The sequence below is a fragment of the Chiloscyllium punctatum genome, chromosome 16, assembly GCF_047496795.1.
Source record: "Chiloscyllium punctatum isolate Juve2018m chromosome 16, sChiPun1.3, whole genome shotgun sequence".
Taxonomy (NCBI): Eukaryota; Metazoa; Chordata; class Chondrichthyes; order Orectolobiformes; family Hemiscylliidae; genus Chiloscyllium; species Chiloscyllium punctatum.
Window position 1 is genome coordinate 40,663,716 of NC_092754.1, and position 23,382 is coordinate 40,687,097.

Sequence of the window (23,382 nt, forward strand, 5' to 3'; positions counted from 1 at the left end):
AAGCCTGCTGCTTTGTGACACTTGCTTCTTTACGTGATGCTGTTTTTTTTTGTCCGGGTTTTTCTTTGACCCACTACCTCAATTACCACTCTGAGCAGCCCACACATAAATGGCAAAGCCCTGAACTCGTGCCATTGCAAATCCTGAAGGTAATCTCAACAAAGGGAGTTTTAAATTGAAAAAGAACCAAATCCACAAGACAGGAAGTCATTTGGAAGAGACTGAAACCTTTTCAATGAAAGGCTAAGGAAAGCTCTTTGTGTGTTTCAATGAGATGGGACCCTGATTCCAAAGCGAGAGGCAAAAGGCATTTTAACACTAACCAGGAGGCAACAAAGAGCTAAAATCTGCTTCAATTCTGTTTTCAGGCTGAACATCATTATCAATTCCTGTACTAACTCTCGCATTGGCAAGTCAGTGACTCACGCCCAGAACACGGGAAGATTACAGAGAAGTAAGTTCATCTTTTCTTTTGAATTCTATTTACTCCAAAAGCTGGTATCTTCTTTGTGTGAAGGTTTACTTGGTGTTAACCATTGTTTTTTTTCACAATTTCTCTACTCCCCCCGCCTCCTGAGACCATCTGCTGACAATCCTCAGCCAATGACAGGCTGTTCCATCCATGAGGGGGCTTCTACCTAGCATTTCCCCAGAGGGAAGAGACCAAAATATCCCCTGATCCAATTTAGCAAATATCTGCGCCTTCCCTCTGGATACTCTGCTCTTTCCCCGTTAAGACCTTCAGGATGGAACTATGAAGAATGGGAGAAGGTTTTGGAGTGTACTGCTGCGATTGCACAGTCAGAGAAGGGTGTGAATTACAAAGCTGTTGTTTTTTTCCCAAACCTAACCATTCGCTGTGCAAAAAAAAACCCTTCCCACATGACACCATTGTTTATTTTGCCATTCGTCTGAAATCCATTTTCCATATTTCTAACCAACTGCGAATTGGAACAGCTTTGCTTTATTGTTTCAGTTCAGAGTCCTCATAATTTTGAATACCTCCATTAAACCCCCACTTTAGCTTGCTCGCCTCTAATGAGAACAGCCTTGGCTTTTCCAATCTAACCTCAAACTCAATTTTCTTACCTCTCAGCTCAGTCACCGACATGTCAATACCCTGTTTTTCCTCCAGCATAAATTGATGCTCCCTCCAAAATCTGAGATTCTTACAGCCGTCCTGATGAGTGTGAGATGAAAAGCTATGACAAGCCTATCTCTCTTTTTAATCCTTTCCAGACAATTAGTTGATGAGTAAAGCTGACGTTCCATCCCCAAGATGTTCAGCCACTCTTCCCTCCTGCTCCAAAGACATCCAACGCATGTTAACAGAGAAATTATTATCTCTGTCACCAAGATAAATTTTCAGAAATATCAATTTGAGCAAGACCCAATGCAAACAGATGGTTCCGTATCTTGCCAATAGAGGAAGATTCAAACAGTAACCAAATTCAGTTTGATACATTCTTTGTCCTTGAATAAGTTCACAAATACAATTCAGCCAGTTTAACTATTGGTTACTACGCATTCTCTTTGATGGAAAGAAGAGGAAAATTTCAAGGGTTAACACCTCCAACTAACCCCCATCCTTTACAAAGAGACACAGCTGGCTGATACCATTTTACGTATTCTTCTCCTTCCGTATTCTGAAATGACACAAAGTAAAGACTAACAGAATTCTTTGTGATTGCACAGGGACAACCAAGAGTTTTGTGTTTTACACAAAAATACCTGCCCAAATGAATATTGATGAACGTTGTCAGTTTGGGAAGCAGGTGACCACAGAAGGGAGGTCTGACCTGCCTTTAATCTCAGGCTTGGTTTGGCGCACTCCCCTTAATATTGATCCTGTCATCTGCTGCGTTTAACTAGTGCCCTTGACGTGGGCATTATCACTCTTTATTCACACTGTATACAATGGCGTATCAACTTCTTCACCAAAGGCTGTCACAGTCCCTTTGTGAGTAGGGAGGGAGACCCGTCAGAGCAAAGGTAGGGTGGCAGCGTGCAAGTGTGGGCTCTGTCTGTTACCATGGGATTCAGTCCTTGGAACCCAGTTACAATGGCGGCCATTTCTTCCATGAAGCTCACAATCTGAAATTTCCAGAATGTGACCCCATTTCCTGACCTCCCACTTTGGGAGGCTCTGCTATTTGCATTAGTACTGTCTAGTACAGACTGTTGCTTCTCACTCTCTCTGTCTCTATCTCAGCTTTTAAACGTGCTCTGCTTACATCTAGCCTGTATCCACAGTTACATCACTGACTGATTTACGTTAACCCCAGACTCCATCATGGTTTTAGATATTTTATTCCCTCCCTGGAGCAGTGACAAGAGATCCAGTATCCTGTGATCAACGAGCACTGTGCAATATATAAGGATTTACACAAGAGCCATGGACAGGTGTAACTATTTAGAATGATCACGGTTGACCTTTTGCCTAACCTTGTGCAAACTCACTGTGCCTCAGTCTTTTGCCACTTCCGATTGATAAGGAAAGAGAAACAAGATAAACAGATGCTTATTGTGGTGCCCCTGGGAATTGGTTTAGCTCCATCGGCTGGATTGTTGGTTTATAGACCAGTGTGATACCAACAGCATGGGTTCAATTCCCATCACCGGTTTGAGGTTACCATGAAGGCCTCTCCTTCTCAACCTTGTCTCTTGTCTGAGGTCTACCAGCCGCTTCTCTGAAAATGAGAGCAGCCCCTATGGTCTGGTAAGACTATGGCAACATGACACAACACTATGGTGTTCCTCAATGTAATGGGAAACTGGATTTAAATCCTGAGACTTAGGATCATGGGGTTCAGCGATGTGTTTGGGCATCATTAGGAAGGGGTTCAAGTTGGTGAAGACCAACTTCCTTGGAATTGAATGAACAAGGAAAGGAAATCTGCTTTAGATCATCTGAGGAATGAAACGGAGAGAAGCTAGAAATGGCCATTTAGTATCTCCCTCATTTTCCTTTCATTCTTCCAGCTAAATTGATATGGTTCTCCCTAAGAACACTGAATGCTCGCTGAAGGCTTTGTTGCCAGGGTTGGAGGATCTGAGCTACAGAGAGAGGCTGAACAGGCTGGGGCTGTTTTCCCTGGAGCGTCAGAGGCTGAGGGCTGACCTTATAGAGATTAACAAAATTATGAGGAGCATGGATAGAGTAAATAGGCAAAGTCTTTTCCCTGGGGTTGGGGAGTCCAGAACTAGAGGGCATAGGTTTAGGGTGCGAGGGGCAAGAGACCTAAGAGGCAACTATTTCACGCAGAGGGTGGTACGTGTATGGAATGAGCTGCCAGAGGATGTTGTGGAGGCTGGTACAATTGCAACATTTAAGAGGCAATTGGATGGGTATATGAATAGGAAGGATTTGGAGGGATATGGGCTGGGTGCTGGCAGGTGGGACTAGATTGGGTTGGGATATCTGGTCGGCATGGATGAGTTGGACCGAAGGGTCTGTTTCAATGCTGTACATCTCTATGACTCTATGACTCTATAATGGTTGGCTTGTGTTCCTTTTTCTCCCACCTTAGCTGAATAAGGAGATGTTTGCTCACGCTTTTAATAAATGGGTAAGTATCTAGACTCAGGGCTATGTTCCCAGGCTGAACATAGAGAATGATTTAAACTCAGTCTGGATGAATTCATTTCTTTGTTGTGTGTATGAAGCATAATTTTCCATTCAGTGAACAGAAGAATGAAAGAAGAAAATATAGCGTGTATTTAGTGACTGTCTGACCTTTAATACATAGATTCATCATCATCCCCTTTAACATCCAAACCTTGGGGATGATCTACCATCCAGGACCCAATCAGCACAGTAAAAGAAAATTGTATCATTTTGGGGCTAGTTTGCAAGTTGAAAATCAAGATAAATATAAAGTTAAAAATCACACAACACCAGGTTATAGTCCAACAGGTTTAATTGGAAGTACACTAGCTTTCGGAGCGACGCTCCTTCATCAGGTGATTGTGGAGGGCTCGATCATAACACAGAATTTATAGCCAAATCAAGATAAATATATGTACCTCTGACTTTAACCATGGTCTGGTGAATGTGACACTTTAAATCTTCTATGTCTATACTATTCACTGCTGTATTGGGATATCTCTAAATGGAATCTCCATAGACACCCAGGTAGCTCTGATTATTCAATGAATAAATATGCAATAAGATAAGTCACTGAGACCAAAGGAGTCCCAAATACAAATCCTGATCTGTGCTAATCTCAACCAAACCCTTTGTAGGAGCATGTATAAACATACAGAAACAGGACAAGCCATTTGGTCCATTGTGCCTGCATCATTGTTGCATTGCTAGAGAGTTAGCAGAGGTAAGAAAACTTTATTTAAGATACACGTCATTGTGGTGCCATGTTGCCTGGGGCTGCAAGAGAAAGCAAGGTCATGTGACATTGCATCACTTCCTGTGATGTCTACTGTCTCATTAGCATGTCACGCAGCTAACACTAACCTCTTATACTACTTCTGTCTGCAGTTCTCTGGTTCTACTCATTATAGTACAGGAAGGTCAATACAGGTCACTTGTAAAATGAGAGTTGCTCTGACTGCCTTTTGTAAATTACCCAGTAGCAATCCTTATCCACACACAAGCTAGAATCAATATTGTAGCTTTAATCGTCACTGGCAGGGGCAATTAGTTAATAAATGGAGGATGTTTTGAATTTCGTGTTTAAACTTTGTAGAAATTCATCGCAATTTATTGTTTCCAGGTTAAGACTTGCTGGGAACCATTCTTTCCCTTTCCATCATTGTGGTCAGAAATATACAAAAAAATTTAAATGACAAAGAGAAAGTACACTGAACTGATGACATATTGGTGGAAAGTGAAAGTTTTCAAAAAAATTGCAAGAAGAGAAAATCTTCCTTTCCTCACCCTTCTCTGCCTTCTGCGAGGACTGTTCCCTTTGCTAATCCTTGGTTCGTGCCACTCTCCCCACCAACACCACCATAACCCCACCCGAACCCCAAGGTACCTTCCACTTCAATGAGAAAAGATGCAAAACCTACTGGCACATCACCCCCGTCCCCTCCACCCATGGCTCCAAACAGTCCTTCCAGGTGAGACAAAAGTTCACCTGCCTCTCCTACAACCTACTTTACTGTATCCAGTGCTCATGATGTGGTCTTCTCTACATCGGGGAGACCAAACGTAAACTGAGGGAATGTTTTGCCGAGCATCTCGACCGGGGGTTGACCCGACCTCCCAGTCACCGCCCATTTTAATACCCCTTCCCACTCCCTTTCCGACATGACCATCCTTGGCTGCCTCCATTGCCACAACAAATCAGATTGCAAATTGGAGGAACAACACCTCATCTTCTGCCTGGGCAGCCTACAGGCTGGAGGATTCAACATTGAGTTCTTCAGTTTTAAATAACCTTCCTTCCCATCCCCTGACTCTCTTCCCAGCCCGTCCCCCTCCTTTTCATTCCTTATATCAACACTTCCTTCCAGTTACCAACCGGACTCATTCCTCCCATCGACCAACCAGGTCATACGCTTTATCTGTGTTCACCTATCCCCACCTCACCACCCTGCCTCCCCATCCCTTTTCTCTGCAACTTCCGTTACACCCAACCCCCAGTCCTAAAGAAGGGTTACACCCAAAACGTTGATTTCTCCACCTCCTGATGCTGCCTGGCTCACTGCATTCTTCCAGCCTCCTCCCCGTCTACCTTGGATTACAGCATCTGCAGTTTTTTGTCTCCAACCTAGTTTTTGGCAACTGTCCCACTTACTTTTTCTGATGGAACCTTCTCCAAATCTAGGGAATTTTGGAAATTAAATTCAAATCATCAACTATCTCTCAAGTCACTTATTTGCAGAGCCAAAAGGAAATGCATTGGGACCCAAAGACTTGTCAGCCTATAACTCTAACAATTTACTCTTTACTACTTCTCTGATGTTTATTTGAGTTCATCACTCCCTTTCATTTCCGAATTTATTGTTTCCTAAATAAATCTTTTTCTGTCTTACTATGTCGCTACTCTTTGATTTATCACTTTCATTATTATGATCCCATACCATCATTATTTCATTTAAAAACTTCTCTGCTTCCCATCTGGCATAGCTCATTGGAACATTGGTTCCACCAAGATTCAAATATGGTCCATCCCAATGGGGCAACTCTCACTTTCCCTAACACTGATGCCAGTGTCTCATAAAGCATGGCCCATGTGTTAACATTAACCAGCTATTTTACCCATTCGTATTTGCTTTGTATTTCTATGTCACACAAACTTGATTGAGTTCTTTGAAGAAGTAACAAAGAGGATTGATGAGGGTAGAGCGGTAGATATGATCTACATGGACTTCAGTAAGGCGTTTGACAAGGTTCCCCATGGGAGACTGGTTTGCAAGGTTAGATCTCATGGAATACAGGGAGAACTAGCCATTTGGATATAAAACTGCCTCAAAGGTAGAAGACAGAGGGTGGTGGTGGAGGGTTGTTTTTCAGACTGGAGGCCTGTGACCAGTGGAGTGCCACAAGGATCGCTGCTGGGTCCACTACTTTTCATCATTTATACAAATGATTTGGATGTGAGCATAAGAGATATAATTAGTAAGTTTGCAAATGACCCCAAAATTGGAGGTGTAGTGGACAGCGAGGAAGGTTACCTCAGATTACAACAGAATCTTGATCAGATGGGCCAATGGGCTGTGAGGTGGCAGATGGAGTTTAATTTAGATGAATGCGAGGTGCTGCATTTTGGGAAAGCAAATCTTAGTAGGACTTATTCACTTAATGGTCAGGTCCTAGGGAGTGTTGCTGAACAAAAAGACCTTGGAGTGCAGGTTCATAGCTCCTTGAAAGTGGAGTCGCACATAGATAGGATAGTGAAGAAGGCGTTTAGTATGCTTTCCTTTATTGGTCAGAGTATTGAGTACAAGAGTTGGGAGGTCATGTTGCGGCTGTACAGGACATTGGTTGGCCCACTGTTGGAATATTGCATGCAATTCTGGTCTCTTTCCAATCAGAAGTTAGCTGTGAAACTTGAAAAGGTTCAGAAAAGATTTACAAGGATGTTGCCAGGGTTGGAGGATTTGAGCTATAGGGAGAGGCTGAACAGGCTGGGGCTATTTTCCCTGGAGCGTCGGATGCTGAGGGGCGACCTTATTAGAAGTTTACAAAGTTATGAGGATAAATAGACAAAGTCTTTTCCCTGGGGTTGGGGAGTCCAGAACTAGAGGGAATAGGTTTAGGCTGAGAGGGGAAAGATATAAAAGAGACCTAAGAGGCAACTTTTTCACACAGAGGGTGGTACGTGTATGGAATGAGCTGCCAGAGGAAGTGGTGGAGGCTAGTTCAATTGCAACATTTAAGAGGCATTTGGATGGGTATGTGAATAGGAAGGGCTTGGAGGGATATGGGCTGGGTGCTGGCAGATAGGGCTAGTTTGGGTTGGGATATCTGGTTGGCATGGACAGGTTGGACCGAAGAGTCTGTTTCTTTGCTGTACATTTCTATGACTTTATGACTCTAATTGGAATCATCAAGTCATGGAGCTGTACAGCTATGTCCAGCTGTCCAGCCTATTCAACCTCTCCCAAGCCCTCCAACTCCAGCAATATCCTTGGAAATCTTTTCTGAACCCTTTCAAGTTTAACAATATCTTTCATAAAGTAGGGAGACCAGAATTGAACACAGTATTCCAAAAGTGGCCTGAACAATGTCCTGTACAGCTGTAACATGACATCCCAACTCCTGTACTCAATGCTCTGACTAATAAGGCATGCGTACCAAGCGTCTTCTTCACTACCTTGTACCTGCTACTTCAAATTCGAGGAACTATGAGCCTACACCCAAGGTCTTTTTGTTTGGCAACTAGGCCTTACCATTTAATGTATAAGTGCTGCCCTGACTTGTCTTCCCAAATGTTAAGATAATATCAAATATCATATTTAAACTTTTAACAGGAAATCAGCTAACAAACATCTGAGTATAGAATATTTGATTGTAGGGCTTCTCACTTCAACTTGCAGTGCTGCTTATTTCAACTCTTCGGGCCATATCAGATTCCACTGGCGTGTAGGTGGCAACTGTTTTATTCTTTTACCCCTCGTCTGTTGCATCTATTTTGTGACTTGGGCCCTGTATGCTTCTACAGCATATAACGTGTGTTCCACAATAGTAAAATTAAAAATCATGAGTTTCCGAGCACCAAGGTCCCAAGTCCTTCTTTTTAAATAGAGAAATGGCCGTTCCATCTATGATTAACATTCCACGGCCACACAATGCCATATATTTATCACAGGACTAGACATTACCGAGGGCAAAATCCAAAAGATGCTTCCCAAAAATTAAACATTTCAATAGTTAAAAAAAAATTAGGTTAACTCATTTATTCATTCCTTTCTAGTGCATATGAAGCATCATTTTCCATTCAGTGAACAGAAGAATTAACAAAGGAAATATAGTGTGTATTTAGTGACCTTTAATACATGGAACCTTTGCAGCGCCTTCCCCTTTAACATCCAAAGATTGGGGATGATCTACCATCCAGGATGCAATCAGCACAGAAAAGGAAATTGTATCAAGTTGAAAATCCAGATAAAAACGTACCTCTGACTTTAACCTTGGCCTAATGAATGTGACATTTTAAATCTTCTATGTCCTATACTATTTACTGTGTATCTCTAAATGGGATCTCTATCCCCTTTGGTCTGGGGACTGCTACTGGTTTGGTCATTGACATTTTGTTTTTTTAATGAATGAAATTTCTAAAGGACACGACACATCACAATTTGAAACTTACATTTCTTTGTCCTTTCGAAATTTATAACCAAGAGATGTCGAGCAGTTTGAAAGTGTGAAATCAGATATGAGTGAGGATACAGTATTCCATGATTGTGAACGCTGAGATTTTAAACACAGTCCAAGTGATGGAGTTTTGTCATCAAGGACCTTGCAAAGAAATAAATCATAAATTTAACAGCTGATGTTCCTTTCTGTTGCAGTTCATTTTAGTTGGTTTTTCCAAACAGTAGAAAGCACCGTCTCAAAGGGTTCATTTGCGCAAAAGCTGAACTGGGGAAGAAATTGTAAAGTCTGGAATTATTCAAGTCAGGCTCTGAATGTTAATTCAACTGCGCCTTGCATGCTTGGCTTTCAAGTCAGTATCTCAATGACATTGAAGCATAATACTCACAATTGTCAAAGGGGAGAGGAGGAAACCAATTGACTGAGGACAAAAGAAATAGTAAGGACGGTCGTATAACCCTTTGTGATTGATTTTTAAAGGCTTCTGGATGCTGGGACCCTCTTGCAACTTGGCTTTCCTGAGTAAAGAAAACTTGAAACTTTGCAGCATGTTCTCAGCTTCTCACAAAGCCTTGTGGGTCAGTTCATTTGGTTGATTGTCAAGAGAAGTTGACCTTGTGTTAATTCTTTGCCAAGCTTCTCAAACAGACTGCAGTGTTCACAGCAGAACTGAACCCGTCAAGCATTGTGATTCTAATTTCTGTTGCGCGCCGTGGCGTCACTGAGCAAGCAGATGGTTGATTGTATTCGGCGATCTGACCCTTCAACTCTGAACAGGCAAGTTCAAAGCCAACTTAGAGAAAGGCAGATGGGGGCGTCTGTTTAGAGGCTCATGGTAAAAGGCACAGAGTCAATTTCAGTTGCTAGTTTTTTGTTTTCAAAGAATTTACTGTAAATTGGGCAACCTTAACATCAAGGTACATGTTTTAAAATCTTTGAATGCTAGGCACTAATTAAAATAAAATACTTAAAGCGACGATACACAAGAAGAGACAATTTGATATTTCTGATGTGGAACCTTCCTTATAACTACTCAAAATCTGTATTTAACTAATTTCTTCACGGATTTGGTGATTTGTCCTTTCAGCTCCTTTTTTCCATTTCTATTTCAAGCACCTAATATGATGATACCATTTGGAGTGGTATCAGGTAAAGTGCCCATGCTGCAAGTTGTGCTGCGTTTCCCCTCAGAAGCACAAGTTAACTCTGTACTTTTGGTTGCAGGTCAGTAGCTGCAATTGTAAATGACTTTAGTGCTCCCTCCAGTGTTCTGTAGATACTGATAGAGGACTGAGAATACAGTGAAGCTTGGTTGTAATGAGGTCTGTGAAATAAGGATTATCTGATGTGTGCTATGGTCAAACTGATGCACTGTTTCCAGGTTGGAGGACAACCTGTTCACTTCGTTTCCAAGAATGAGAGGTGATCTTGTTGAAGTGCATGAAATTCTGACTTGTCTCCTTGCTATAGGAAGGATGTTGTGAAACTTGAAAGGGTTCAGAAAAGATTTACAAGGACGTCGCCAGGGTTGAAGGATTTGAGAAGGGAGAGGCTGAACAGGCTGGGGCTGTTTTCTCTGGAGCGTCGGAGACTGAGGGGTGACCTTATAGAGGTTTATAAAATTATGAGGGGCATGGATATGTTAAATAGATAAAGTCTTTTCCCTGGGGTGGGGGAGTCCAGAACTAGAGGGCATAGGTTTAAGGTGATAGGGGAAAGATATAAAAGAGACCTAAGGGGCAACTTTTTCACGCAGAGGGTGGTATATGTATGGAATGAGCTGCCAGAGGATGTGGTGGAGGCTAGTTCAATTGCAACATTTAAGAGGCATTTGGATGGGTATATGAATGGGAAGGGTTTGGAGAGATATGGGCTGGGTGCTGGCAGGTGGGACTAGATTGAGTTGGGATATCTGATCAGCATTGACAGGTTGGACCGAAGGGTCTGTTTCCATGCTATACATCTCTATGACTCTATTTGATGGTTTGAGCTATAGGAGAAGGCTGAATAGGCTGGGGCTGTTTTTCCTGGAGTGTTGGAGGCTGAGGGGTGATCTTATAGAGATTTACAAAATCATGAGGGGCATGGATAGGGTAAATACTCAGAGTAGGAGTGTTCAAAACTACAGGGCATAGGATTAGGGTTCTGGGGAAAGATTTAAAAGGAACCTTATGGGCAGCTTTTTCACGCAGAAAATGGTATGTATATGGATTGAGGTGCCAGAGGAAGTTATGGAGGCTGGTACAATTACAACAGTTAGAAGGCATCTGGATGGGTATATGAATAGGAATAGGTTAGAGGGGTATGTGCTGAATGCTGGTAAATGGGTCTAGATTGGGTTGGGATATCTGGTCAGCATGGAAGAGTTGGACTGAAGGGTCTGTTTCCATGCTGTACATCTCCGTGATTCAACTCTGTGACTCTATAGGGTAGTTACAGAAGTGATGTTTCCCTGGCCTAGGAGGGTACACGATTTCAGAGTAAGCAGCAGGTCATTGAGGACAGGAGGAAAGAGGATGGTGATCATTCTTTAGAATTCCCAACCCCGTCAGATTCTGGAAGCTCAATCCATGAATATATTCAAGGTGGAGGTCAATAGATAATAAAGTCATTGAGAAATGTGGGGATAGTGTGGAAAATGATGTGGAAAACAGGAACGATCCAGCAATGTGGTTGACTCTCAGCTGCCGCCTGAAATGGCCAAACCAGCCACTCAATTGTATCAGTCACTCTGAAGTTTGAACAAGGAAATGAAACCAGATAGGTCCCCTGGCTTCAAACTAGGCACTGGCAAAGACAAAGGCAGAAACAGCTTTGTCAATGCTGCAAAGTCCTCCTTCCTAATAGCTGAGGGCGAGTGTCAAAACTGGGAGAGCTGTCTTATCAAGTCTGAGCAAGCAACAGCCTGACATAGTTATCAGCATTGTGTACCATCTACAAAATGCACTGCAGGAATTCACTAAAGGTCCTTTAACAGCACCTTCCAAACCCATCTAGAAGAACCAGACAGCAGATACAGGGGAACACCAACACCTGCAAGTTTCCCTCCGAGTCACTCACCATCCTGACTTGGAAATGTGTTGCTGTTCCTTCACTGTTGCTGGGTCAAAATCTAAGGACATTGTGGGTTTACCCTACAGCATGTGGACTGCAGCAGTTCAGGAAGGCAGCTGACCACCACCTTCTTAAGAGCAACTAGGGTGGGGCAATAAATGTTTGCCCAACCAGGGGCACCTATGTCCCACGAGTGAATAGAAAAAAACGGCAGAACAGATTTGATGGTTCAGTTGGCCAAGTTCCTAAGCAGCTCTGAAAGCAGTGTTAGTGTTTTAGATCCATGAGCTTTCCTGATAACTGCAGTTCCAGTTACATAGCAAATTGCAAATCGACTCCAATGAACCCAGTTAATGTTGAATAAGTCAGAAATGGAGCTTTTAAACAAACAATCAATCGAACCAGGTCAAACTGAGATTTCTCTCACCCACTGCTCACATCTGAGTGTGAGTTCCTGAGCCAGACTGGGTCCAAGTTAAGTCTTTTAATCTCATTCTTATCAACACACAAAATAGCCAATCAATATTGTGTTGACCTCTTGCTGATATTCTGATGGCCTGCAGACAATATCTATTGTCCTTCCCATATCTATTTCCATTGTACTTCCATTTTTGAGGCTTACAAATTGCTGTTATTTTGGGGTGTAGGCCAGGATAGATACAGGAGTCATAGGGAGGGTATGCTGGGGAGAGCTGTGAAAGTGGGGGATCCTGCAGAAGGTTCTCTTTGTGGTTTTTTGATGCAGGGATTCGGCCTGAATGGTTAGTCCATCATTAAAGCAACACAGGACTATTTGTATATCAAAATGTGTAAGCAGCAAGTGATGGACAGAATCAGTTGATTCCATAACCAATGCATCCAATCTAAAACAGGAACAGAAATTGCTGGAGAAACTCAGCAGGTCTGGCAGCATCTTTGGGGAGAAAGCAAAATTAATGTTTTGAGCCCAGTGACCTGTTTTTGGAACAAATCTAAGCCCTCATCTTCCATAACAAGTCGTGAATAATGGTGAACAATTAAACAGCTCAGTAGTGGAAGAGACTCCACAAACATCCCCATCCTCAATGATGAAAGTGCTAACCATATCAGTGCAAAAGATAAGGCTGAGGCATTCACAGTAATCTTCAGCCAGAAGTAATCTTCAGCCTCCTCCAGTGGTCCCCAGCATTACAAATGCCAGTCGTCAGCCAATTCATTTAACTCCACATGATACCAAAAATGGTTGGAGACACTGGATATTACAATGGCTTATAGATCCTGACAATGTCCTGGCAATAGTACTGAAGATTTGTGCTCCTGAACTTGCCACTCCTCTAGCCAAGCTGTTCCAGTACAGTTACAACACTGGTATCTACCCAACTATGTGGAAAATTGCCCAGGTATGTCCTGTACACAAAAAGCAGGCCAAATCCAACTCAGCCAATTACTGCCCTGTCTTTGATGGAAGGCGATGGAAGGTGTCATAAACAGTGCTACCAAACAGCACCTGCTCAGCAATAGCCTGCTCAGTGACACACGGTTTGGGTTCCACCAGGGCCACTCCTCTCCTGACTTCTTTACAGCCTTGGTTCAAACATGGACAAAAGAGCTGAATTCCAGAGGTGAGGTGAGAGTGACAGCCCTTGACATCAAGACTGCATTCGACTGAGTGTGGCATCAAGAAGCCCTGGCAAAATTGGAATCAGTGGGTACCAGGGAACAAACACTTTGAAGTTGGAGTCATACCTGGCACATAGAAAGATCGTTGTGGTTGTTGGAGGTCAGACATTTCAGTTGCAGGACAGCTCTGCAGGAGTCATAGGCCCAACCATCTTCAGCTATTCCATCAATGACCTTCCCTGCATAATAAGGTCAGGGGTGGGGATATTTGCTGATGATTGCACAATGTTCAGCACCATTCGTGACTCCTCAGATACCGAAACAGTTCATATTCAAATGCAATAAGATCTAGATAATATCCAGACTTGGGCTGATAAGTGGCAAGTAACATTCATGCCTTACAACTACCAGACATTGACTATCTCCAACAAGAGAGAATCTAACCATTACCCCTTGACATTCAATGGTATTATCATCACTGAATGCCCCACAATCAACATCCAGGGGTAACCATTGACCAGACGCTCAAATGGACTCACCATTTAAACAGTGGGCTACAAAACCAGGTTAGAGACTAGGAATACTGTAGCGAGTAACTCACCTCCTGACTCCCCAAAGCCTGTCCACTAACTACAAGGCACAAGTTAGGAGTGTGCCTGGATGAGTACAGTTCCAACCACACTCGAGAATTTTGAAACTATGCAGAACAAAACAGCCTGCTTGATCGGTCCCCCATATTCACAAACATCCATTCCCTCCACCACTGATGCTCGGTATCAGCAGGGTGTACTATCTACAAGACACACAGCAGAAACTCACCAAAGATCACTCCGCAACCCCTTCCAAATTCACAACCACTTTCATCTAGAAGGACAAGGGCAGCAGAAACATGGGAACACCACCCCCTGCAATTTCCCCTCCAAGCCCTTCACCATCCTGACTTGGAAATATATCACCATTCCTTCAGTGTCACTGGGTCCAAAACCTGGAATTCCCTCCCTCAAAGCACTGTGGGTCAACTTAAAGCATGTGGACTACAGTGGGCCGAGAAGGCAGCTCAACTGCATCTAGGAACGGGCAAGAAATGCTGGCCAGCCAGTGACGCCCACATCCTATGAGTTACAAAAGAATTCCCAGGATTTAAAGGGCCTTTGAAGCTGTCAGTAGTCACTTGGAACTCCATGACAACCATTGATGTTCAGCAGATTGAGACTTAAAAGGGAATCTGACCCACTCCTTAGGAAGCTCTGCCCTTGTGTTTCCTGTTCAATGCACGTTTATCCTTTGTCACAATAAGTTGATGTAACGCCAATGCTTGATACTTTCCCTTGAACTTGTTTGTTCACGTTGGCTTTCTGGGTCATGTCACTGTAGAAATAACTTAATTCCCTATCAGCTGCCTCTTCTGCTGACATCCTTTCCTGACACATCTTGCCCTGACACACCTTCCTTGCCGGAGACTAATCCCACCATCCTCTCCATGGTCACCTGCCCTTTCCCCCTCAGCTGAAGCTGCTGCTTATCTCCTTGGAAGTTGTCCTGACCTTTGCTTGGTCTTTCAGCCTCAAATCTTTCAGTCCCTGAAACACACAGAAACTGCAGGGATTTGCAAAGATTCCAATGCTGGAACCTCCAGCGCACCAGTCTCCAGAATCCCATTCCAGTGTAAATTCAAGAAGTCATGGCATGCCATCCAATAAATGTATGAAGAATTGGTTTGGCCCCTGGTCCTAATTGGCAGGGGAAAGTTTTGTAAAACACGTCCACAAAATATTCGCTAGGCCGATACAAGGTACAGAGGGGTTGGATGAGAAGACGTTAAGAGGATAAGAGGGTGGCATCGTGGCTCAGTGGTTAGCACTGCTGCCTCACAGCACCAGGGACCTGGGTTTGATTCGGGCGACTGCCTGTGTGCAGTTTGCACGTTGTCCCTGAGTCTATGTGGGCATCCTCTGTGTGCTCCGGTTTCCTCCCACAATCCAAAGATGTGCAGGTTAGGTGAGTTGGCCATGCTGAGTTGCCATAATGTTCAAAGATGTGTAGGATAGGTGCAATAGTCAGGGGTAAATATAGGCTAGGGTTTCTCTGTGGAGGGTCAGTGTGGACTTGTTGGGCCGAATAGCCTGTTTCCACACTGTAGGGATTCTCAGATTAGGTCTGTACTCATGAGTAGAAAGACGAATGGTGGGTGACGTTATTGAAATGTACATGATTCTCTGGGGACTTGACAGGGAGATGCAGAAAGGTTGTTCCCTTTCTGGAGAGTCTAGGACCAGCGGGCAGAATCTCAGAATAAGGGACTGCACATTTGAAATGGCGATGAAGAGGAATTTCTTCTCTCAGAGGGGAGTGAATCTGTAGAATTCTTTACCACAGAGGGCTGGGTCGCATGTTCAAAGTTGAAACAGAAAGATTTGCAGGCAGTCAAGGAATCAAGGTTATGGGAAAAAGCAGGAAAGTGGAGCTGAGGATTATCAGATCAGGCATGATCTCATTGACTGGTAGAGCAGCCTGAGTGACTTGAATGACCTATTTCCACGTCAGAGCTGAAAAATGTGTTGCTGGAAAAGCGCAGCAGGTCAGGCAGCATCCAAGGAACAGGAGAATCGACGTTCTTCATGCCCGAAACGTCGATTCTCCTGCTCCTTGGATGCTGCCTGACCTGCTGCGCTTTTCCAGCAACACATTTTTCAGCTCTGATTTCCAGCATCTGCAGTCCTCACTTTCTCCTATTTCCACGTCAACATGTTTTAGCTCTTGTGGTTTAACTTAGCTCTGATGATGTTTGTTCCTGCTTATTGACTAAGTTAAGAACCTGTACAGCGAAGAGCAAGTTAAACTAAAGGCTCTCTACTGCCTCAATACGTGAAGTATCCTCCTTCAGAGGTAGAAGCCTTGGATGAGCGTATTTAACAAAATTGTTTAGGTAAATCATTGCACTGGTGGAGTTGGGGTTGGATGTGGAGATTGGATGTTGCTTGGGGACTGAAGGAGGAACTGAGACAAAATCAGTGGGAGGATGAAGGTTTGAAGGGGAACCATTATATCTGCAAGAGATTTTGGACCAATGTGTCATTGAGCCTTTGAAAGGAACAAGACGGTCTTTGTCCCTTGTGAATAGAATGGAGATCTGACTGTAACCATTTGGCCATTTCACTGAGAGTGCTGACCCTCATGAGCACTGAGCTTATGAACTATACAGGAAAGTCTGCAGTAACTGGTTAAATGGTTCAGGTAAGAAGTCAAAGAGTTGACAGTCCATTGTATAATTGCAGGTCTATTAGAGCAAGGTGTTTGCTTGGCATCAAGCAATACAATGTAGGTCAGTTGGAGATAAGATTACAATGGAGCGTGTATAATTGTTTTTGCAGCCTTCCTCTTGCCCGATCACAAAGGCGCCATGACACAACGAGTGATATATTGCCATGTGAATGGACGGATGGGATCACTTGGCCTACTCAGTGTGAAGTTTTCTTCAGATTGAAATCTCAACAACACACTGCACAGAATTCTTCAATAATGTGTCTTTGAGAAGCTGCATCTCTGACAACCATCAGCATAAATTCTACTCCAATCCACAGCATCACAAGTATTCATTAATAGTTGTTCTCACCACACAGTGTGGGTATGCCTGGACTTTACTCATAGCCTTTACTGACCTCAAATTCCATTTGAAATGCTCCTCATTCACAAAAAGCTTCTTGACTTCTCAAAATATCTCCTTTTTTTTGGCTTACGGCCTCTCTATTTGCTCTATGTTTAAAGGCACTGTTTAAATGTAGGTCATGTCTGTCAGAGTTACATCGTACCCTGTCCTTTCAGTTTGTAGATAGTGTTCTATTAATGATTTTGCTTTCCCAATCATATTACACTGAGTGATAACACAGAAATGAGCCTTTTTTTCTATTTAGAGTCATAGTCATGGAGACGTACAGCACGGAAACAGACCTTTCGGTCCAACTCGTCCAGGCTGACCAGTTATCCCAACCCAATCTAGTCCCAACTGCCAGCACCCGGCCCATATCCCTCCAAACCCTTCCTATTCATATACCCATCCAAATGCCTCTTAAATATTGTAATTGTACCAGCCTCCACCACTTCCTCTGGCAGCTCATTCCATACATGTACTACCCTCTGTGTGAAAAAGTTGCCCCTTAGATCACTTTTATATCTTTCCCCTCTCACCCTAAACCTATACCCTCTAGTTCTGGACTCCCCAAACCCAGGGAAAAGACTTTGTCTATTTATCCTATCCATGCCCCTCATAATTTTGTAAACCTCTGTAAGGTCACCCCTCAGCCTCCGACACTCCAGGGAAAACAGCCCCAGTCTATTCAACCTCTCCCCATAGCTCAAATCCTCCAACCCTGGCAACATCCTTATATATCTTTACTGAACCCTTTCAAGTTTCACAACATCTTTCTGATAGGAAGGAGACCAGAATTGCACACAATATTTCAACAGTGGCCTAACCAATGAGCTGTACAGCCACAACATGACCTCCCAACTCCTGTACTCAATACTCTGACCAATAAAGGAAAGCATACCAAACGCCTCCTTCACTATCCTATCTACCTGCGACTCCACTTTCAAGGAGCTATGAACTCCAAGGTCTCTTTCTTCAGCAACATTCCCTACATAGAATTTTAGTTAAAGAGAGGATGTAGGAGAACATGTGTTCAGTCATGAGGTGAAAGTGAATAGGGGCGATGGCGTCATTCCAAGGTGTGCGAAAGGCCGACCATTGACTATTTTGGCAGGGGAGAATTGAGTTTTCCTACTTTCTGGGCGTCTTTGGCCAGGCCAGCATGTATTGCCCATCTCTAATTGCCCTGAGGGCAGTTAAGAGTAAACCATATTGCTGTGGGTCTGGGCTCACATGTAGGCCATGGATTTCCTTCCCTAAGGGACATTAATGAACTAGCTGGGCTTTTCCTGACAATCAACAATGGATTTGTGGTCATTATTAGATTCTTAATTCCAGACTCTTCATTGAATTCAAATTCCACCATCTGCCACGGTGGGATTTGTACCCAGGTCTCCGGAACATTTGTTGAGTTTCTGGATTAACATTCGAGTGACAATCCCCCGATTTGGCCTATCTGATCTCTGTTGCCATTAATGATCCAAACAAATTTCCTCACCCTTGGGGTGGAACCTTCTGAGCCTGGAGCCTGGAGCTAAGAAGGCAAATTGATTGGAGGGGATGGTAAGACCCTCGAACTCTGTTACCTTCCAGCTTCTGCCTGAGTTACTTTATGTGCATGAAGACTAAAGTGGTCATAATGCCCCACTTCTGGAGCAATTATCTCAGTTCTAGATGAGATAAGAAGGAGTTGACCCACTTGACTGTTAAACTAGTGTGGGTTGTGTAGCCTATGCATGATGAGGGCACTGGACATGGGGTAAGGGGTGGGCACTGAGAGCCTCTGATGCACACACGCACATATATACCCCCCCCCCCAAAAGTGACTAGTCTTGGTATTCCTTCTGGCACCAGCCGTGGCCTCCTCAAAATGGCTGCCAGGTGTGCAAGAAGTGGCAGCCTCTTATTGATAAAAATGACATGGATGACCATGTGGGGCCTTGAGTTAGTACATTTGCTGACGACACAACGATTGGTTGAGTGGGTTAACGGTGAGGTTGAGCGTCTTGGACTACGAGAAGACCAAATGGGATGGTTAACTAGGCAGATAAGTGGCAGTTGGATTTCAAGTCTGAAAAGTGTAATGTGATACACGTTTGGAAGGAGTAATCTGACAAGAAGGTGTTCAGTGAATGGCATGACACCAGGACGTTTTGTGAAACAGTGGGACCTTGGCGTGTTTGTTTACAGAGCTCTGAAGGCAGAAGGGTGTTATTATGGTGGTGAAAAATGCACACGGGTCACTAGCCTTTAACAGTCGAGATATAGGTTACAAAAGCAAGGAAGTCATGTTAGAGTTGTTTAGAACTTTAGAGAGACCACACCTGGAGTACTGTGTGGACTTCTGGTTGCCACATTCCAGGAAGGATGGGATTGCAATGGAAGGGATGCAGAGGAGATTCACCAGGATGCTGCCTGGGATGGAAAATGTAAGTTATAGGGAAAGGTTTTGATTCCTGAAGAAGGGCTGATGCCCGAAACGTCGATTCTCCTGTTCCTTGGATGCTGCCTGACCTGCTGCGCTTTTCCAGCAACACATTTTCAGCAAAGGTTTGATAGGCTTGGGTTTCTTTATTGGAGCATTGCGGTGGACAAGATTATGAGGGGTGTGGACAGAATGGATATGGAGCAGCTTAGTTGAAGGGTCAGTCATGAGGAAACATGGATTCAAGGTGAGGGCTGGAGGCTGAGGGGAGATGTGAGGAAAAATGTTTTTATCTGAAAGGTGGTGACAGTCTATGAGAAAGTGAGGACTGCAGATGCTGGAGATCAGAGTCGAAGAGTGTGGTGCTGGAAAAGCACAGCTGGTCAGGCAGCATCTGAGGAGCAGCAGAGTGGACGTTTCGAGTACAAGCTCTGGAATGCACTGCCTAGGAAGATGGTAGAGGCGAGTTGCCTCATGTCTTTTTAAAAGTACCTCATGAACACTTGGCATATCATAACGTACAAGGCTATCGGCCAAACGCTGGCAAATGGGATTACTTTGAATATCAAAGATTTCTCATTTGTCAGTTCAGACTCAATGAGCGGAAGAGCCTCTTTTGCACTGTGTGTTTGCGCGATTCTTGCCTGGCTTGAGGAATGTCCACAGCTGCCCTCCAAATTGCCCGATTGGAGGTTGAGATTCCTCAGAAGTGTTAGGTCAGGACTCCCCACTTTTTTGAACAAATGAACAAGACAGTAATGTAGGATTCTGCTCTCTGTTTCAGCTAACACCATAACACAGCTTTATATTCCTTTCTGTCAGGATGTATTGAGCTTCTTATTCAATGAATCGATGCTGTACTCAGCCAAACCCTTGTCGTTGTGCATTTCACTTCCTTTCGACAGTACTGTCTGACCTGGATCCCTTTGGGACAGGCTGTCCCTTACACCTACATTGTCAGTTGTATCATTATACTATCCTTTTTTCCATGGATAATAGCCTCAACCTTCTCAACTTTTCTTCTAATTAATGCATAAAATTCAGCATTCCAAACCTGTATCTGCTGATGCTCTGTTGTAAAGATATTACATTGAGTTTTATTTATCAAATCAACCCTCACAGGAACACCAGCCCTTAGTTAAAATTAGGACATCCTTTTATTAACAGTAAAAATTTTAATTATAGAGTCCCTGCAGTGTGGAATCAGGCCATTCAGCCCATCAAGTCCACATCAGCCCTCTGAAGAGCATCCCTCCCAGACCCACCCCATCCCTGTAACCCTGCATTTCCCATGGCTAATCCTGCACATTCCTGAACACTATGGGCAACTTAGCACGGCCAGTCCACCCTAACCTGCACATCTTTGGACTGTGGGAGGAAACTGGGCACCCAGAGGAAACCCACGCAGGCGCAAGGAGGTGTGCAAACTCCACACAGACAGTCACCTGAGAGTGGAACCAAACCTGGGTCCTTGGCGCTGTCAGGCAACAGTAATAACCACTGAGCTACCATGACACCCAGTATAGTAAAAGTTAACACCTGAGTTGTTCCAGGCATGAGACACTTCAGTTGTGAAGGTCAATTGGTGAGGTTGGGAGTGTTCTCCATGGAGGGGAGGAGGTGAACAGGAGATCTGATACAAGATTGCAAAACAATGAGAGGTCTGAACAGAAGAAACCAGGAGAAGCTGATCTTGCTTGTAAGAGAATTGAGAACTGAGGGGCACAGATTTTGTGTTTTGCAAAAACAAAAGCAAAAGTGGGCCGAGGAAAAAGTCTTTGTCATTCATTAAGAGTGGTTAAACTTAAATGCACTGCCTGGAAGGCATTAGGGGGAGAATTGGAACATTATTTAAATAGAAATAAGGTGCAAAGGTATGTGACAAAGGCAGGAAAATTGCACAAAGTGAAAATGGTCAGAGAGCCAGTGCAGACGTGATGGGCTGATTGGCCTCCTTCTGTCCCATAATAATCCAGTGGTTCTGTAAAGCCATGCTGTGCAGTGAATATAATGCAAACAAAAGCAGTCAAAGGAGTTAATTAGCAGTGACTTGGTGCTCAGAAGCTTGTCAAACTAAATATTAATACTTGGTGTGTCGTTTAACCTGACCTAATCCCCCATTCTGAATGAAAGCTCTTTGTGAGTTTTCAATTTGCTTAATGCTGTCATGTACAAAGACTAGAGCAAGACTGTGTAACCTACATTTGTTTTGGAATCCCTGCTCAGTTCTGACCCATGCAGTGCAGGCTGAATTGGGATCCTGACCTCGAAATGGGATCACAGTTTTCTTCCTATGTTAGCCAAGCTTCGATAACCTTTTCTGACTCAAGAACAAAAGCTTGACATTAGCAGGTCACTCAGCAGTCTTGATCCTGTCATTTCATTCTGTCTCAATCTGACCAGGTGCCACTTTTAATTTCCGAATTACACTGGGCTGGTGTGGGTGAAATAAATTATTGCGCTTTATTCTTCGTGAGATTGGGATCGAGTGTAAGGTTTACGGCAAAGTGTTTCATGAAAATGACGTGTATTTGGCATGAAACTACTTTGCAGTTCGTCAGAGATTGATCCCCAGTTAAGTTGTTCACTGCATGACTGGGATCAAAATACCACAATTTAATAACTGAGCAATAAGTGCAAAAGGGGATTCAGGCAATCTATTACAAACAGGGTGATTGAGTAATGTGAGAAATGACGGGTAAAGGGGACTTATGCATTAAGAATAAAAAGGAATAGAATAACGTTGGTTCCCCAGTTCATAACATAAACCAGTGACTATAGCTCACAGGTACATCGTTGCAGGTCAGGATGCGTGAGATTGTGAAAAGCCCATTTGAAATGTTTTTGCAAAACACATTTACTACTGCTGTGTAAAAGCAGCCGTGTGGCTTTAACGAGCCCCACTGTGTTCTGTGTCAGTGATACAGCCATGCTGCAATATATGTGATTGTAATTATTTACTTGTCTGGTATTTCGCTCAGCTTTGATCTGGTTTTAATGACACTTGTTCAGACGTCAGTTGGAGCACATTTGAACCCACTGGTCTCAAAACAAATTTACCAGCCTTCTTGAGATGATTCTGAAAATGCAAAGACTCTTCCCAAACTGTGCTGCCTCACGGATTCCTTGGAATTATTTTGTTGCTTACCTGGATTAGACTAAAGGGGGCTTTGATTGTGTGCTGGTTTTTTTAAGTGACTGTGGTGACATACTTGGTGCTCTGCCTGTCTCTAAAGAGTGGCTAACGTTGTCTGATCATAGCATGTTGGGAGATTGATAGCTGGGAGCTGCAACTATAATTTTCCAGCCTTTAATCCTTCATCATGGGGGCTGTTTAACCTCATTCTGACCCCTCCCAGGACCATCTGATGGTCGCCAAAAATCAAGTTAGTTACCAAAAATGATCAGTATTTGAAAACAGGTCAGATTTATAGGAGTGAGGTTATCAACAGTTTAACTGTGAACAAGCAAGTAGTAGGTTGGCCAGTCCAGTCAGAAGATAAAGCCAAGAAAGTAGCAAAAACAGAAATTGTTGGAAAAGCTCAGCAGGTCTGCCAGCGTCTGTGGGGAGAAATCAAAGTTAACGTTTTGGGTCAAGTGACCCTACCTTAGAACACTAAGTGGAGAATGTAGTTATTTTGCTCTTTTGGTGTCACAAGGGGTGTGTTGGATTAGTCCCGAAAGCTAAAACTGGGGTGTTCACACCTCATGCTCATGGTCATACAATGGTTATAACACAGATAGAGGCCATTCAGCCCATTCTCCTGCTCCATCGCCTTGCAGAGTTTCAGGGACATTTGTAAATGAGTGAAGGGTTTCTGCCTCCACCCTCCAACTGGGCAGTGAATTCCACACACGCGCCACCCTCTGGGTGAG

General features: G+C 43.6%; 1 protein-coding gene across 2 annotated transcripts in view; it reads left to right on the forward strand.

Annotated features, from left to right (window-relative positions):
* The window catches only part of alpl (alkaline phosphatase, biomineralization associated), a 114,615-nt gene that overhangs the window by 12,703 nt on the left and 78,530 nt on the right, over positions 1-23,382 (forward strand). For both annotated transcript variants that reach the window (XM_072586789.1, XM_072586791.1), the window contains exon 2: positions 369-454. The gene's annotated coding sequence lies outside the window, so the exon portion shown is untranslated. The remainder of the gene's footprint in view (positions 1-368; positions 455-23,382) is intronic.